The sequence below is a fragment of the Thamnophis sirtalis genome, unplaced genomic scaffold (assembly GCF_051295495.1).
Source record: "Thamnophis sirtalis isolate CommonGarterSnake01/CBP01778 unplaced genomic scaffold, rThaSir2_p1.2 scaffold_3, whole genome shotgun sequence".
Taxonomy (NCBI): domain Eukaryota; kingdom Metazoa; phylum Chordata; class Lepidosauria; order Squamata; family Natricidae; genus Thamnophis; species Thamnophis sirtalis.
Genome location: NW_028261383.1, coordinates 38,410,602 through 38,424,229, shown reverse-complemented (window position 1 = coordinate 38,424,229; position 13,628 = coordinate 38,410,602). Strand labels below are relative to the sequence as shown.

The window sequence follows — 13,628 nt, the reverse complement described above, 5'->3', positions numbered from 1 at the left end:
AACGCACGTTTCCCGCCTCGGCTGCTGAAGGGATCGGGCCGCCACTTTAACTTTCTCCTCCTCCTCCTCCCCTTCTGCCCTCAGCAAAAAAACGGCAGCCCGCCCGGGGAACGGACACTTTGGCAGGGCTTGCACAGCGCTGTGGAAGCCCTGTCAAAACGCACGTTTCCCGCCTCGGCTGCTGAAGGGATCGGGACGCCACTTTAACTTTCTCCTCCTCCTCCTCCCCTTCCGCCCTCAGCAAGAGAAACGGCAGCCCGCCCGGGGAACGGACACTTTGGCAGGGCTTCCACAGCGCTGTGGAAGCCCTGTCAAAACGCACGTTTCCCGCCTCGGCTGCTGAAGGGATCGGGCCGCCACTTTAACTTTCTCCTCCTCCTCCTCCCCTTCCGCCCTCAGCAAGAGAAACGGCAGCCCGCCCGGGGAACGGACACTTTGGCAGGGCTTCCACAGCGCTGTGGAAGCCCTGTCAAAACTCACGTTTCCCGCCTCGGCTGCTGAAGGGATCGGGCCGCCACTTTAACTTTCTCCTCCTCCTCCTCCCCTTCCGCCCTCAGCAAGAGAAACGGCAGCCCGCCCGGGGAACGGACACTTTGGCAGGGCTTCCACAGCGCTGTGGAAGCCCTGTCAAAACTCACGTTTCCCGCCTCGGCTGCTGAAGGGATCGGGCCGCCACTTTAACTTTCTCCTCCTCCTCCTCCCCTTCCACCCTCAGCAAGAGAAATGGCAGCTCGCCCGGGGAACGGACACTTTGGCAGGGCTTCCACAGCGCTGTGGAAGCCCTGTCAAAACGGACGTTTCCCGCCTCGGCTGCTGAAGGGATCGGGCCGCCACTTTAAGTTTCTCCTCCTCCTCCTCCCCTTCTGCCCTCAGCAAAAAAACGGCAGCCCGCCCGGGGAACGGACACTTTGGCAGGGCTTGCACAGCGCTGTGGAAGCCCTGTCAAAACGCACGTTTCCCGCCTCGGCTGCTGAAGGGATCGGGCCACCACTTTAACTTTCTCCTCCTCCTCCTCCTCCCCTTCCGCCCTCAGCAAGAGAAACGGCAGCCCGCCCGGGGAACGGACACTTTGGCAGGGCTTCCACAGCGCTGTGGAAGCCCTGTCAAAACGCACGTTTCCCGCCTCGGCTGCTGAAGGGATCGGGCCGCCACTTTAACTTTCTCCTCCTCCTCCTCCCCTTCCGCCCTCAGCAAGAGAAACGGCAGCCCGCCCGGGGAACGGACACTTTGGCAGGGCTTCCACAGCGCTGTGGAAGCCCTGTCAAAACTCACGTTTCCCGCCTCGGCTGCTGAAGGGATCGGGCCGCCACTTTAACTTTCTCCTCCTCCTCCTCCCCTTCCACCCTCAGCAAGAGAAATGGCAGCTCGCCCGGGGAACGGACACTTTGGCAGGGCTTCCACAGCGCTGTGGAAGCCCTGTCAAAACGCACGTTTCCCGCCTCGGCTGCTGAAGGGATCGGGCTGCCACTTTAAGTTTCTCCTCCTCCTCCTCCCCTTCCGCCCTCAGCAAGAGAAACGGCAGCCGGGCTTCCGCCACGCCCCCGCGCCGCCGCTTTTTCTTCTTCCCCGGCCTTCCCAGTTAGCTTGCTTGAAGCTCCGAGGAGGCGGGAGGAGGGTCGCAGGAGTGGAAGTGGAGGGAGGTCTCCCCGGCCGGGAACAGCTGAGAGGCTGCCGGCCCCTTTCGCAGGAAAGTTAACTTTTCTTGGTGAAATCCTGCCCCCCCCCCGCGTGGTTGAGTGGTCGGCTGTCCTCTTCCTGTAAGCCGCCCGGAGTTACCTGTGTGTGATGTGGGCTGCCCTATTCATTTGCGTGTGTGCGCTGGAGAGAGAGTGAAAAAGAGAGGGAGAAATAATTATATTAATTAGATAGATCAGTCTTTCTCCACCTTGGAGACTTGAAAGTGTGTGGACTTCAACTCCCAGAAAGGGAGTTGGGAGAAAGGGAGAAAGGAGGAGAGAATGAAAGGAAGATGGAAAGAAGAAAGAGGTAAGGAGAGGAGGATGGAAAGGAGAGAAAGAGGGGGAGAGAGGGTAGAAAGGGGAAGAGGAAGAGCAGGAGTAGGAGAAAGGGAAGGGAAGAAGGAAGGGGAAGGAGAGCAGGAAGGAAGAAAGTAGAGAAGGGAGGAAGGGAGAAAAGAAAGGGAAAATAAGGTGGTGTTATAACAGGAGGAAGGGATAGTAAACAAAGCAACCCAAACTGTATATTATAACCTATTAAATGAAATAATAAATGTATAAGAATGATAAATGTTAAAACACTTGTAACCAAATGACATGCTATATGTGATGATGGGTTTTTTTCTTTTTGTTTTGTTTTTATTGTTGTGGGTATGTGTCGTCTATGTAACAAAAAAAAAGTTGATAGGCAAGAGGAAGGAGGAAGGAAGGAAAAAAGAAAAAGAGGGAGAGAGGAAAGAAGAAAAGATGGAACTAGAAAGGAAAGAAGGGAGGGAGAGAGGAAAGGGGAAGACAGGGAAAGAGCAGAAAGACAGAGAAGGTGAAGGTAGATAGGCAGAAGGAAGGAAGAAGGAAGAAATAGGAAAGGAGGGAAGGAGGAAGGAACAGAAGCGAAGAAATGGAAAGAGCAGAAAGACAGAGAAGGTAGATAGGCAAAAGAAATGAAGCTGAAAGAATGGAAGGAGGAAGGAAGAAAAAAAAAGAGGAAGGGAGTGAGTGAGGAAAGAAGAGAGGATGGAAGGAGAAAGGAAGGAAGAGAGGGAAAGAGCAGAAGACAGATAAGGGGAAGGTAGATAAGCAAGAGGAATGAAGGAAGAAGTGAGGAGTCTCGAGGAGGGGGAAAACATTTAGTGACCAAAGTTACAATGGCATTGAAAAAAGTGACTGATGACCATTTTTCACACTTAGTGACCGTTGCAGCATCCTCATGGTCACGTGATCAAAATTTTGTTTGGCAACAGATTCGTATTTATGCTGATTTCAGTGTCCTGGGGTGACCTTTTGACAAAAAAAATTTTTTTTAATCAAGCCCCCCCCCCCCCCCCCTCAAGGGCGTCCCTCTTTTCCAATCTGAAAATCTGGTCACCTTTCTTTAAATACAAAATTCTTTAGTAAATTATGACATTGTCCAAAGGAGGATGAGAAGGCTTCCTGGCTTTCTCAAGAGAGCCCCCTCCTGGCCCTGCATGGGAAATGCACCATCTCTCCTTTTTCCATGAATACCTTCCATGCACAGAAAACCCATCCGAGGCTCCCTCTGCAAAGAGAAAGGAACCGCATGCGCTTCAGCGTTGAGCCGCTGTTGCAGGTTGGGAAGGCAGTGACGTCACTAAGTCTTGCCTTTCTAGCTGCTGGACTCTCCCTCTTTAACCCTTTATGCTTCGGAGGCAGTTAAAAAGGCTGCAAGGACGTTTTGAAGGAAAGAGGTGGCATAGGTAGGTGTTTGTGTGTGTGTGTGTGTGAGAGAGACACTGTGCGTGTGCATATATATACCAAGTCAATCCTAGGAGCGGGAGACCCCAGATTCCCATGTTTCTCTGCCGCCCTTTTCCATGGTGATAACAAAGGAGAGCTCCAGAAGATGCATGCTGCCCTCAGGAAGAATTCCAGATCCCAGAAAGGAAAGGGAGCGCCCCATTTCGTGAGAATAGCTCCTGCATAGGGGAGAGCGGGAGCTTGTATGGCAAAACTCAAGCAGGAAGTAAAAACAACTTTTAATTCTCACTCTGTGCTGGATGACACTAAACTCAGCTTGGGGCCTTTTGCAACTCAATTTGTTTGAGGAAGGTAGTCAATCACATCGTATTGAGCTGTGTGCATTTAATCCTTTATATTTCATAGGAACTGAACGCCTGGATTTGATTGACTTGTTTGTGCTTAGGACACATTGTGTGAACCTGACCCCCGGTGTGAAGGGAGAAAGAGAAATGGACCAGGGTCAAAGGATTGGCACCTCATTTTTTGTGAACTGAATTTTCATGCTTTGGGCTTTTGTATGTTGTATGTTGTGTGTACTCTGCTTATAGGTAAACGTAGAGCTGTATTTTTAAAATGCAATTCTTTCCCTTTGAGTAAAAAGAAATTTAAATTATCCAAAATGCCCATATGGACTGAATCTTCTTGCTGAAAGTCACCACTTTACAGGTCAGAAAAATGCTTCCTTCTGTGGGGATGAGTGTTGATAAATGATCTGATCTACTAGCTTAGATTTATTCGTTCTTCTATAAGACAATTGCAAAATTGAGGCCATTTGTTGATTTTTGAGAAAAAAATGATCCCTTTGGCAAGGAGGGCTTAATGGCTTGTTCTGGTATTCCCATGGCTAAATGAACATTGCTATGAATTAAAAAAGCATTTGGAAATACACAGGTTTCATTGCACCCATTTGGAATTGTCTTACAGAGAGAAAATGGCTGGCCTTCCTTTAGCAAGTGAGGGAAGTGGAAAAGGCCCTTCTGATGCCCAGTCTGGAATCCGTGGGGAGATCTGGGCAAGAAATGGGCAGAAGATGCTGGAAGAAGGAACCATCGTTTCACAAATTCAGGCTTTGAATTTCAGGAGCATCCAATATCAGGAGGATGAGGGTCCCCGAGGACTTTGTAGTCGGCTCCACTTTTTTGTAGTCGATGGTTGGGACCAGAAAAGCACACAAAAGCGCAGATGCTGGACCTGGTGGTTCTGGAGCAGTTCCTGGCCCTTCTGCCCCTGCAGATGGAGAGCTGGGTGCGGGAGTGTGGAGCAGAGACCAGCTCCCAGGCGGTGGCCCTGGTGGAAGGCTTCCTCCTGAGCCAGGCAGAGGAGAAGAAGGAGCAGGTTGAGTTGCCGGTGAGAGGACTTCTTCTTGGGCCTGAATATAATAATATGTTCAGATTTTTGTATCAAATTTTTGTAGGTTTATTAAGATATAAAATGCAAGAAAATGAAAATAGTAGGAAAGGGGGAAAGGAAGTGAAAGAAGTGTAGGGTAAATGGGGAAAAAGAAAATCATTGAAAATCTGAATCTTTTTAGCACAGTCGAATAAATGGTAACATTACCAGTTCAATGTCTTACATTTACATACTTAATATGTACTAGCAAATTCTATATAACAACAAACTTATGTAATCAACAAAACTCAATCAAAGTTTCAATTTTTTCGATCTCAAGAACAAAACCCAGCATTGGTTCCAAAGTAGAAGCAAGATTGGCTTGGTCTTTTCTTTAACTAAAGTAGATAATGTTTCCATCTCTTCCATCAGTTTTCCCAATGACTTCTCCTTTGTGGCTATTAAAATATCCGTCCGCTTTGCAAAGAGTATCCTTTCTGCTCTCAACATATATAACAGCAAAGTTCAAGATTGTTTTTCCATCCCTTTTTCTATTAAACCTAAAAGAAAAGTCTCTGGTTTGATTTTCATGCCCTCTTTGAGAATCTTCTGCAGTACAATATAAATCTTATTCCAGTATTTCTTTGCTTTGTCACAAGTCCAGCAGATTTGGTAAAAAGTTCCTTTCTACTATTTACATTTCAAACATGTATTTGAAATTCCTTTGAGATTTGAAAAATCTTTGGCAGTTTATCAGGTCTTAAGTAGAGTTACACACCACTTCATGATATGTAATGTCCATTAATTCTTTTTTCCCTGGATCCTATTTCAAGTCCTTCGCAATGGAGATCAGAGATCCTGAGAGAAAGAGGCATCTGTCAAATCTCCCTCAAGAACTGTCTTTCAGGGGGATCCCTCAGGAAAATCCAATTCAGGATACCTCAGGAGGTAATATAAGGTCCTTCCACTCTGATAAATCCTAACTTTCTCATCTTCTCTGTGTCCTCTCCTCTATAGCAAACCTCCTCCCATTTTGTTAATTATGCCTTTTGAAATTCTGTCTCCCTCACAGGGAAGCATAGAAGGAAGTCGACTCTTTGTTTAGGGGGAACGGAAACCATGATTGAACCTCCAACTCAGGTATGAGAATAACTTTGATTTACTAGTTTTCTATTTTTTCCCCTCAGGAAATCAGCTGTTGTATATATTATAGGTAGTCTTTGACTTAGGACCACAATTGAGCCTAAATTTTTTGTTGTTGAGTGACACGTTTGTTAAGTGAACAAATTGATTACATGGCATTAAATTCACAGATTCTCTGGATAAACATTTAAACTAAACAATGGGGACAGAGAATTAATTGATACAGAACATTTCTGTCCCCAACAATCTAAAATTAATAGATTAATATAGTGCATATAACATAGATGTTTGTGTGGGTAAGAATATCAACCTTGCTGTCAAGCAAAATCAAGCATTTAATTGTGAGTGCCATACAATCTGCAATCAAACAGGTGGTGAGAAAGTAGGGGAAGTCAGACACAACACAGGTTATGTAGACAGTAATCACAAGGTCAGTCAAAATGGACGCTACTGTGTATATACCAATGCACAGAGTATGCACTTGTATACTGTTGCTCTTTAATTCTGGTGTAAAAATAGGAGAAGCTGAATATATTAATAGATAGTAGAAATACACCGAAGGGAGAAGTAGAGGGATAGAAGAAAGAGGGGTAGAGAGGGTGGGAGAGAGGATTGGAGGGAGGGTGAGAAGGAAGGGAGGGAGTGTACCGGGAGAGAGGAGTGGTAGAGGGGGAGGGGAAGTAGGGTAGAGGGGAATGATAGAGGGAAGATGGAAAGTTGGAGGGGGGCGAAAGAAAGGGTATATGGAGGGTCGAAGAGGTACATTGGGTTTCTATTTTGGGGGGGTATTATTGACAAGAGGAATGGCTGTGTTTATTTTTTAATGTTATATGGCCCCGGTTCTGCACAGTATATATGTGACTGTACGAAAATGAAAATGGAAAATAAAAACACATTTACACACACAAAAAAAGTAATGGTGGATTTTAACTACCCTGACATCCTGGGAGACAAACTGCATCAAGTGGAAGGTCAAACAGATTCTTGATAAACCTATCAAGAGAACTTTGTTTCCCAACAAGTAGAGAAGGGACTCAATCAGATTGGTCTTAATTCTCACTAACAGTGATGAAATGATAGAAGGAATCTCGTGGGGGAGTGATAATACAATACTGGAATTCCACATTATGCGAGCAATAGAACAAAGTCTTTGATGTTAAAAGAGCTAATTTCAATAAACTTAGAGATAATTTGCGAATTATTCCATGGATGACAATCTTCAAAGGGAAAACAACTCAAGAAGCTTGGGAAATTTTGAGAAGTGAGATTATAAAAGCCTAGTCTAGTACAAAACCAATGAAGAAGAAAAATAAAAGCTCTCAAAAGAAATCAGCATGTCTGCATAAAGAACTCTGATAAATTGAAAGACAAAAAGGACAAGTAAAAAAAAGGGAAAGAGGGGCACATAACTAAGGCAAAGATGAAGTGAGGAAAGCTAATGAAGTAATGTTTGTTACAAAAAAAGCGTCTTTCAACATGTTAAACCTAAAAAGAAGTCAAGGACACAATTGATCCTTTGGTGGCAGAAAGTGGGAAGAAGGTGACAAGCACAAGGAGAAAGCAGAACTACTTAACTCATGTTTTTCATCCACCTTTACACAAAGGAAAAAAACAGTCCAGCTTATCAAAAACAGCACCACAAAAAACAGATAAGGAACACAAGTTAAAATATGTAAGTGAGCACCTGTCCACCCTAGATGAGAAGACCAATAAAGCTGATTAGGGGACTGGAGGCTAAAGCATATAAAGAACGGTTGCTGGAATTTGGTATGTCTTTTTTAATGAAAAGAAGGACTAGGGGTGACATGACAGTATAGAGTTTCCTGCCTAAGCAGGAGGTTGGAGTAGAAGACCTCCAAGGTCCCTTCCAACTAAACTATTCTAACCTATCCTACCCTACCCTACCCTACCCCCTATCCTAAATGGTGCCCCTTTTGTAATTATTTGAGTTGAATTTGTGCTAAGAACCTGAAAAATATTTCAATGTTCAAAGTAGCAAATTTCCATTTTTCCAATGCTTCATTTACAATCATTAATAAGAAAAATACATGGTTAATAGTTAAGATTATTCAAATACCAGGCTAGTCGAAATATAGAAACGTCTCCAAGTAAAAAGTCTTCTGAAAGAATAATTAGCCAAGGCCCTATTAGCTTAGAACAGTGATGGCGAACCTATGGCACGTGTGCCACGGGTGGCACGCAGAGCCATTTGCCAGGGCACGCGAGGCGCTGCCCTGTCAGCTGGCCAGTCCGCATGCACACGCTAGTCAGCTGAGTTAACCCTTTTTTAAAGCCATTTTTCGCCCTCCCCAGGCTCCAGAAGCTTTATAGGAGCCTGAGGAGGGCGAAAAGAGCCCCCTCACCCCCTGGAGGCCCTCCGGAGGCTTCATGAGCTTTCGATGTGCAGCATCCAGGGTGCGATAAGCCAGAGGCCACATCGCTCGGAGGCAAAGAAACAGGCCCTACGGGCAAACCGGAATATTGGGAACGGGATTCCGGTTTGCTTGGGGGTTTTGACTGCTCTGGAGGCTTCAGGGAAGCCTCCTGAAGGTCCCTCAAGGCTTTGGAGCGCTCAAAACGACCCTCCGAGCAAACTGGAAGTCACTTCCGTTTTGCTTGGAGGTTCGTTTTGACTGCTCCGGAGTCTTCAGGGAAGCGTCCTGAAGGTCCCTGAAGCCTCTGATGCCACGGGTGGCACGCAGAACCATTTGTCAGGGCACGCGAGACACTGCCCTGTCAACTGACCACTGCGCATGCCTGCGCCAGTAAGCTGTTCACCCTTTTTTAAAGCTGTTTTTCACCCTCCCCAGGCTCCAGAGGCTTTATAGGAGCCTGAGGAGGGCGAAAAGAGCCTCCCCCGCCCTCCAGAGGCCCCCCAGAGACTTCATCAGCTTCCCTAAAGCTTCCAGATTGCAAAAAAACATGCCCTACGGGCAAACCGGAAGTTTGGGAACAGACTTCCGGTTTGCTCAGAGGTTTTGACTGCTCCGGAGTCTTCGGGGAAGCCTCCTGAAGATCCCTCAAGCCTTCAGAGTGCCCAAAACGACCTTCTGAGCAAACCAGAAGTCACTTCCGGCTTGCTTGGAGGTTCATTTTGACTGCTCCGGAGGCTTCCTGAAGGTCTCTGAAGCCTCCGGAGGGCTTCCAGGGGGTGGGGGAGGCTGTTTTCACCCTCCCCAGGCTCCTATAAAGCCTCTGTAGCCTGGGGAGGGCAAAAAAGCATGGAAAATGGGGGGGAGTGCCTGTAGTGCATGCATGCGCACTGGGGGTGCGCATTGCATTATGGCTGTGGCACGCCTGCACACGACCTCCCCTGCGCTCCCCCCACTTACAGCACGCGAGCCAAAAACTGTTCGCCATCGCTGGCTTAGAAAATAAATTCTTCTGACTTGTGCCTGGATTTGGAGGCAAAACAATCCAGCTTTGCACAGGCTAAGAATTGTCTTCAATGGAAAACATTCTTCATTTTCTTATTTACTGTCCAGCCAATGGCTCAGACTACTAGCAGCTTCCTTACAATCTGAGGAGGAGCAGAGTCTCTGTGTATTGATGGTACACCACACAGATCCCTGGTTGAGCTCTCCCAGCACTTTCATGAAGGTGTTGAGGATGAACAGGATAGGTCCATTATTAAATTCATGTATTTTCTTATCTTTATCTTCATTCTCCCCTTTAATTTTGGGGGCTCCAACCCTATCATCTTTTGCTGTGAGGAAGACTAGTCTTTCCAGCTTCTTCTCAATTCTCCCATATCCTTCCAATAGATTTTGAATTCCAGCCAAGATATTTTGGAATGTTAAGGTTTCCTCATCTAAGTATTGACCCATGTTTCCAAAACAGAAGAGAGAAAGAAAAAAACCCCCAATAATGACTGCCAGTCTAGTCTTCCAGGCTTCTCTTAGCTTTTATTTTATTTAAGTTGACATAAACACAAGTTCTTTTATGCTCTTCAAAGGGGAAGGGTTCTGTCCCCCCCTTTCTTTCCTTCCTTCCTTCCTTCCTTCCTTTCTTTCTTTCTTTCTTTCTTTCTTTCTTTCTTTCTTTCTTTCTTTCTTTCTTTCTTTCTCTCTTTCTCTGCCAAAATAGTTCTCAGAGGCACCTGTGAAAACAGTTGGTGCCCTTGGTTTTTTATCAGTTTCTGTAAACAAGTTGCAAACCCTTCAGCTTCAGAGTTAGTAAAGTTAAATAAAGAAAGAGATGCGTTGTTTCAGAAAAAAAAAAACCTTCGACTGGCAGTTAATTTTCACCTTCTGTAGGAAACAAAGTTCTTTAGATTGCTTTTAGTGTGATTTAATAACAAATAGTAGGAAGAACTGTTAAAATAAAAAGGAAGGTTTTAATCCAGAAGTAAAAAAATAAGCAACAAGAAGCAGAAGGAAAAAAAAATCAATCCGTTCACTTTAAGAGGAGAAATGGAGCATGTGACGAACATTTCAATCCACAAAAAATAGTTATAATGACAAAGGGAAAAAAACCCCTTTCCACAGCGATCCCATTAGGATTATTTTCGCAGCTCAATTCTTTTGTTTAAGTATCAATTTGGCTTTAAGGAAATATTTCTTATAGTCTTTAGCAAAATAGAAAAAATACCTCACCAATGGACTCACTTTCTCTTTTCACTTCCTTCCTCCCAGAGCGTCCCGACTTCATCAACCTAGGGGCTGCTTGTTTACCGCGGGCTTGAAGCACTTCCCTTGGGTTTAACAGGGATTTTGCGATATCCCTGAGACCAGCAAGACTTTGTCTTCCTGATCACCGTCCTGTTGAGACAGTTTAGACGGTTTAGAGACCGTCCTCTAAACAGGACGGTTTAGGTGTCAGTGGACCCCCCAGTGGCAAAAGTGTCAACGGTGGTCTCAGAGTGTTGAGACCGCACGTTGTAACATCGTGACCTGGCTCCTGCTTCCAGAATGAATAGTATTTTGATGAGGGTTTGCTGGCTGTTTGGTAGATCAGTTGATCCAGAAGAAAACAGGGCTAATTTAACCTGAATGGCACTGAAAGTCCTACAGAATCATTCAAGTTGATAAAAACTGCGTAAAATCTTTCTTTAGTCAAATGCTTTTTGTTCTGTCAATTTTGTCATCTATTCTAAACCACAGATCCTTACTAAACATAGCCATTTATCCTTTTTTTAAAATACTTTATTTTTTATTTTCAAAACAAACACAACACATCCTTCTTTACATACTGTAGAAAGTGTATCAGTTGGTTTCATAAAGACTTTCGTGCATCTCTTCCTCAGTCAACAAACATAATTCATATTAACTGAAGTATTTTAACTCAGATATTTATACATCTTACCATCATCATTCCTCCATTTTCTTTGACAATAATTGTTTAAACATCCTTCATCATAAAATATACCAAGATTTACCATATAATCACATACTGGCATTTCATTTACTATTTCCAAAATCCTCCATTAACACTGAATCCTTATGTCCTATTCCAGCAAAACATCCATAATATTTAATAACAACATTTTCCGATCCTCCTTTCCAAATCACGGTTTACAGTTTACATACAGTTTTCTTATGTTGTTCCCATACCTATATATAGGTTGTTACCATTATCCCTCCTTTATTTAACTATATCCTGTATCATAACATTTCCCCCCTAATAATCAAGACTTTAACTGTATTTAACTTAGTTCTTTTTTATTAACCTTTATATATAATCCAAAAGGATTTCTAATCTTCCTTTCATGGGTACCATTCAATATTCATATCTAATTATTACTTATCATAACACTACACATTGTATACCTTAGTAACTTTATCAATTATTTATTTAACTATATCTATTGTCACTAAATTTCACTAAGTTTAACTAGTTTTAAATTGCGCTCTTCCATCTATCAACCTGTATCTTTCCAGTAGCAGAAGTCTCATATCTTTTGCCATTTGTGATGTCAGTCCTCTAATCATCTACTTAATCAACTTTGTATGGACTCCTCTTAGCAACTCCTTGCTTATAAAATCTCTCATGTAATTTCGGGTTCAAAAGTTTTCTTTTAAAACAAACATTTCATCATTCCTCAATCAGTGAGACATCGAAGTACAATTTTTTATATGTCAAAATAGTTCTAGTTTACCACTAAATTCTTGTCTAGCCTAATGTATACCCCTCCCTCCCTCCACCCTCCCCCCAACCCCCCTCCTCCTTCCCCCCCCGACTTCCCAGAACCCGTACACGGTATGGATTTTTAACAAACACAGTCTAAAATCTATTGAGAAAAAAGAAATAAAGAAATTAATGACATTCTGCATTGACCTTAGCTTCTTCTTGCTGAACTAACTTTAAACAATTTAAATCATTTCTGATCTTAAGCATAGGCTAACTGGAATTTCTTGGTCCCGTATTTATTTTGTATATAGTCAATCCATTTTTTCCAGTCTCGTTTATATATCTCATTTGAGTGATCTTTAAGATATGCCGATATTTTAGCCATCTCGGCTAAGTTTGTAACTTTCAATGTCCATTCTTGAGTTGTAGGCAAGTCTTCCTTCTTCCAGTATTGCGCCACCAACAGTCTTGCTGCCGTTATTAGGTGCAGAATCAAGTTAGTCTCTACCACTGTAAAGTCAGTACATATACCTAGTAAGAATAACTGAGGAGTAAACTTTATCCTTCTTTTAAAGATATTTTGCATAATCCACCATATTTTTATCCAAAATGCCTTAACCTTTTGGCAGGTCCACCATATATGAAAATATGTAGCATCGAGAGAGCCACATCTCCAACATTTAGGCTGTAAGTTCAGATACATAGAAGCCAGCTTTTTAGGATATAAATGCGATTATAAAATCTCTCATGTAATTTCGATGCCCTTCTTCTGTTTCCTTAATCAGCTTATCTTTGATTGTCAGTAGTGTTATCAATGTTATAGCTAATAAAATTTCTCTCTTTAAATCCATAAATTCTTTTGTCTTTTCTTCTTCTGTATCTTGCCATCTAGGGAAGATTTCCCCTCCATTTAGTTCCTCTTTCAGTATTCTACTCTTTTTTGCTGTTAGATGCTCTAAGTCTTCCAGCTTCTTCTCTTTCCTCTCATATGTAGTTGATAATTTCTGAGAATATCTTTTGCAGACTTAAAGTTTCTTTCTGCTATTGAAATTGTGTAATTATCTCCAGATAACAAACACTGCTGCTCTAGCTTGGAAGGTTAATAAGATTAAGCATAGATTCACAATAACATTTTATTTTCACTTTTCTCTGGTTAAAGATATACTTCAAAGGGACATCTGTATGCTTTTCTTCTTATTACTCTCTATAAACAAGCAGCAAGAACTTGGAGTGCCAAGCCAGGATAATCAGTGAGACAAACAAGAGTGTTTCGTTTCCAATACACAAACCTTCCAGCCTCTGAGTAGCAGTGTTATTGTTGCAATGTTCTTTATTTCTTTTTGTATCTTTTTTGTATTTCAAGTTTTAAAAAAGTCTAATTCTTGAATGAGTTAGAACACCCACAGTAATGAAAGAGAATTGTAGCCCATAGGTTACAAAGAATAATAAAAGAAAAAAAATAGAAGAAGAAAACTTAGTCCATTCATTTTAAAAGGCTTACATTAATTCCATCCAAATAGCATTTAAAAAGTAAGATAACACACTGTCCAAAACTATTCCAACTTTAATTCCGCCGCCTATTTCTTCTGTTCTCCAATTTAAATTAATTTTAAGTTTTTTGTAGGCATTCTCTTCTTAAAACGGTAAAAATTC

The 13,628-nt window shown here is 43.1% G+C and overlaps 1 protein-coding gene across 1 annotated transcript in view; it reads left to right on the top strand.

The window, feature by feature from the left end:
- LOC148047943 (uncharacterized) overlaps positions 1 to 13,628 on the top strand; it is a 65,882-nt gene that overhangs the window by 28,980 nt on the left and 23,274 nt on the right.